General features: G+C 40.6%; 1 non-coding gene across 1 annotated transcript; it reads right to left on the reverse strand.

The window, feature by feature from the left end:
- Positions 1–470: 470 nt before the first annotated feature.
- Positions 471–576, reverse strand: LOC141700194 (small nucleolar RNA R71). The gene has a single exon (XR_012566240.1). It is a non-coding gene; the product is annotated as a small nucleolar RNA R71 (small nucleolar RNA).
- Positions 577–4,910: the final 4,334 nt, after the last annotated feature.

The raw sequence follows: 4,910 nt of genomic DNA on the forward strand, positions 1-4,910 counted from the left end.
AGGAGAACATTGGATAAAGCAGAGGAAGTAGTTGAAGAAGTTTTTGTCGAGGAGAAAGTTGAAGAAGAAGCTCTTATCGAAATGGGAGAACCAGTTACGAATCCAAAGGCTTTGATGGATTACTCTCAGCCGAAGATCAATGATATCAGTCTAGCATCATCAGGCCAGCCATTGCGGCTAACACTTTTGAAATCAAGGATAGCATGATTCAGATGGTTCAGAACTCAGTCCAGTTCGGGGGTTCTCCGACGAAAGATCCCAATATGCATATAAGAGATTTCATCGAGATCCATGACACTTTCAAATTCAATAATATTTCTGAAGATGCTATAAAGCTAAGGCTTTTCCCATTCTATCTGAGGGATAAAGCTAAGTGTTGGTTGCATTCTCTACCACCAGGCTCTATCACAAAGTGGGAAGATCTTGCTCAGAAGTTTCTAACTAAATTTTTCCTTGTGGAGAAAACAACTACAATCAGAAATGCAGTTACTCAATTTACACAGCAAATGGGAGAATCTTTGTGTGAGGCTTGGGATCGCTACAAGAGATGCTTAGAAAGTGTCCTCATCATGGGATGCCTGACTGGATGATCATTAACTGCTTTTACAATGGGTTGGGTGCAACTTCTATACCCATGCTTGATCCAGCATCAGGAGGAGCCTTATGGGCTAAAAGCTACGATGAAGCTTATGAGTTGATTGAACTAATGGCTGCTAATGAATACTAGAACCCAACTCAGAGAATGCCTCAAGGCAAGGTAGCAGGAATTCTGGAAGTGGATACAACTACTTCAATAGCTGCCCAGCTTAAGGCTTTGACGATGAAGGTGAATTCTTTTGGCTAATTATGGAGTTAATCAGATCACTAGTGTCTGTGAGCTTTGTGCTGGTGCGCATGAGATGGAGCAGTGTGCTATTTCTAGTGAATTAGTTCAGTTCGTGAGCAACTTTCAGAGGTCACAACAACCAGTTCCAGCCACCTATCATCCCAACAACCGCAATCATCCTAACTTCAGCTGGAGCAACACTCAGAATGCGGTGCAACAGCCGTATTAGTAATATGTATCAAAGCAATACAACCCTCCTGACTTTTAGCAACCGCAATATGCACCAAGACAACAACTTCAACTACAACAATCTAATGAAAAATCTAAATTGGAGGAGTTGAGGCTCATGTGCAAGAGCTAAGCAGTTTTTATTAAGACCTTGGAGAATCAAATTGGGTAGATTTTCAATGCCTTACTGAATCGACAACTTGGTACACTCCCTAGTGACACAAAAGTTCCAGGCAAGAAGGAAGCAAAAGAGCAGGCTAAGACAATTACATTGAGGTCTGGGAAGGTTGCAAGCCAATAAAAAGCTCAAGTTCCAGAATCTGAAGATGTGGCTGAAGAAGAAGTGTAGAAGGAAGCAGAAGTGGAAACAAGGAAGAAAATTGTGGAACACACTCCTCCTGAGGGTAGTACAGGGGAGAAACAGGTCTATCCTCCACCTCATTTTCCTAAGAGGCTGCAGAAGCAAAAGTTGGATAAGCAATTTGCTAAGTTCTTGGAAGTTTTCGAGAAACTTCATATCAACATGCCTTTCGCTGAAACTCTTGAATAAATGCCTAGTTATGCGCAGTTTATGAAAGGTATTCTCTATCAGAAGGTAAAGCTTGGTGACTTAGAGACCGTATCTTTAACGGAGGAATGCGGTGTTATGCTGCAACAGAATTTGCCTCTGAAGCTTAAAGATCCTGGAAGCATCACTATTCCTTGCACCATCGAAAAAGGGTCATTCGACAAATGCTTATGTGACTTGAGAGCTAGCATCAATTTGATGCCTTTGTCTATCTTCAAGAAGTTGGACTTAACTGATCCAAAGCATACTTATATGTCCTTATAGTTGGCCGATCATTCTATTACATATCCATGAGGCATTATGGAGGATGTCTTGGTCAAGGTGGGCAAACTCATATTTCCTGCTGACTTTGTAATTCTTGATTTCGAGGAGGATAAGAAGATTCCCATAATCTTGGGAGACCATTCTTGGCTACTGGCCAAACCTTGATTGATGTGCAGAAGGGTGAGCTCACTATGCGAGTACTGGATCAGGATGTGACTTTTAACGTATTCAATGCCATGAAATTCCCTACTGATAATGAGGAGTGCTTAAAGGTGGAATTGGTTGATTCCGTGGTTACTTCAGAACTTGATCAAATGCTAAGGTCTGATGCCTTAGAGAAGACCTTGTTGGGGAATTCAGATAGTGAAGATGATGAAGGTGATGAGCAGTAGCAGTATTTGAATGCTTCCCCTTGGAAGCGAAGGCTGGAAATGCCTTTTGAATCTCTTGGACTGGAGGAACTAAAAAAGTCTCCAAAGTGCCTCAAGCCATCTATTGAGGAAGCTCCTACACTCGAGCTTAAACCATTGCCTGAACACTTAAGGTTTGCTCTTTTAGGCGATACATCTATTTTACATGTTATTATTGCATCTGACCTTTCAGGTAGTGATGAGGAAAAGCTCTTGAGAATTCTGAGAGAGTTGAAATCGGCAATTGGATGGGCTACAGCAGATATCAATGGAATCAGCCCTTCTTATTGCATGCATACAATTCTGCTCGAAGAAGGTAGCAAGCCAACTGTTGAGCAACAAAGAAGGCTTAATCCGATCATGAAAGAAGTCGTGATGAAGGAAATTCTCAAGTGGCTAGATGCAAGGATCATCTATCCTATTTCTGACAGTTCTTGGGTGAGTCCAGTTCACTGTGTGCCGAAGAAAGGAGGTATCACTGTGGTCTCTATTGATAAGAATGAGCTCATCCCTACTCGAACAGTCACGGGGTGGAGAGTTTGCATGGATTACAGAAAGTTAAAAAAGGCCACAAGGAAGGATCACTTCCCTCTGTCATTTATTGATCAAATGCTTGACCCGTTGGCTAGGCATGAATACTATTATCTTCGGGATGGCTATTCGGGTTATAATCAAATTTGCATCGCTCCAGAAGATCAGGAAAAGACTACCTTCACCTTCCCATTTGGAACTTTTGTCTTCAAAAGAGTTTCTTTTGTGTTGTGTGGTGCACCTGCTACATTTCAGAGATGTATGATGGTCATTTTTCCTGACATGATTGGTCAGAATGTGGAGGTGTTCATGGATGATTTCTCTGTGTTCGGGGATTCTTTTGATGAGTGTTTGCAAAATCTTGGTGCAGTACTTAAAAGGTGTGTTGAGACCAATTTGGTTCTCAACTGGGAGAAATGTCACTTCATGGTGTAACAGGGCATCATTCTTGGGCACAAGGTCTTTATTAACGGTCTTTAGGTGGACAAAGCCAAGGTGGGGGTCATTGAAAATCTTCCTCCACCAATTTCAGTTAAGGGAGTCCACAACTTTCTTGGTCATGCGGGTTTCTATCGGCATTTCATCAAGGACTTCTCTAAAATCTCTAAACCCTTGTACAATCTTCTAGAAAAAGATGTCCCCTTCAAGTTTAATGATGAGTGCTTAGCTGCTTTTGAGAGCTTAAAGAAGAGTTTGATTACGGCACCTGTCATAACTGCATCTAATTGGGATGAGCCGTTTGAAATGATGTGTGATGCAAGTGACTATGCAGTTGGAGCAGTTCTTGGGCAAAGGAAGAACAATATATTTTATATAGTCTACTATATTGATAAGACCCTCAATGGTGCTCAACTGAGCTATACTACTACTGAGAAGGAACTATTGGTCATTGTCTACGGTTTTGAGAAGTTTCGATCTTATTTGCTTGGGACGAAGGTGACAGTTTTCACTGATCACGCTACCATTTGTTATCTCGTCTCGAAGAAGGACTCGAAGCCTAGACTAATTTGATAGGTTCTTTTACTTCAAGAGTTTAAGTTGGAGATCAAGGATACAAAAGGTACTGAGAATCAAGTCGTTGATCATCTCTCTCGTTTAGAAGATCCAAGTGCGACTTCACAGGATAAGACATTGATAAATGAGTCTTTTCCCGACGAGCAGTTGTTTGGGGTGCAAGAGGAAGAACCGTGGTTCGCAGACATTGTGAATTACCTTGTGAGCAATATTATGCCTCCAGAATTGTCTATAGCTCAAAGAAAGAAGTTTCTTCATAAGGTGAAGTGGTACATGTGGAATGAGTCATTTTTGTTTAAGCAAAGAGATGACCAAATCATCAGGAGATGTATTCCATACAGTGAGACGGAGGGTATCTTGCGAGACTGTCATTCGACTGTATATGGAGGCCGCTATGGTGGAGAAAAGACAACAGCTCATATCCTTCAAGCATGATTCTTCTGGTCTACATTGTTTAAGGATGCGCATTGGTTCATTTTGAAGTGTGATCGCTGCCAGCGTGTTGGTAATATGTCCAAAAGGGATGGGATGCCTTTTAATGTGCTCCTCGAGGTTGAGGGCTTCGATGTTTGGGGAATTGACTAATGGGGCCATTTGTCTCATCTTGTAATAATTAGTATATCTTGTTGGTGGTCGATTATTGTTAGTCCCTTAACAATATGACAAGAACTACAGAAGGGGGGTTGAATGGAATTCTTGAAACTTTTCTTGAAATAAAAATGTTCTAACTCAAATATAAATATAAGTGTATTGATTAGCACAATGCGAAATAAAAACTTAAGTGAATCAAAACACAAGTAATTAAAAACAAGAGTCTTTAAAAACTTTCTGGTGGATTTGAATGATTCCACCAGAGATATATAATATATTTTGAGAGAACCCTGTGTGCAAGAATGCTCACAACTGCTTACAAATATTGAACTGCTGAGAATACAGAGAAATGCTAATAATTCTGCTTACAAATGTTTCTCTTGTTGTGTTCCCAGATCTATGTTTCTATTTGCTACTTCTTGGTTTATATATTACCAAGATTACAAAGTCAAAAGACAGGATCATTATAAAAACTATC

The sequence above is a fragment of the Apium graveolens genome, unplaced genomic scaffold (genome assembly GCF_009905375.1).
Source record: "Apium graveolens cultivar Ventura unplaced genomic scaffold, ASM990537v1 ctg1915, whole genome shotgun sequence".
NCBI lineage: Eukaryota > Viridiplantae > Streptophyta > Magnoliopsida > Apiales > Apiaceae > Apium > Apium graveolens.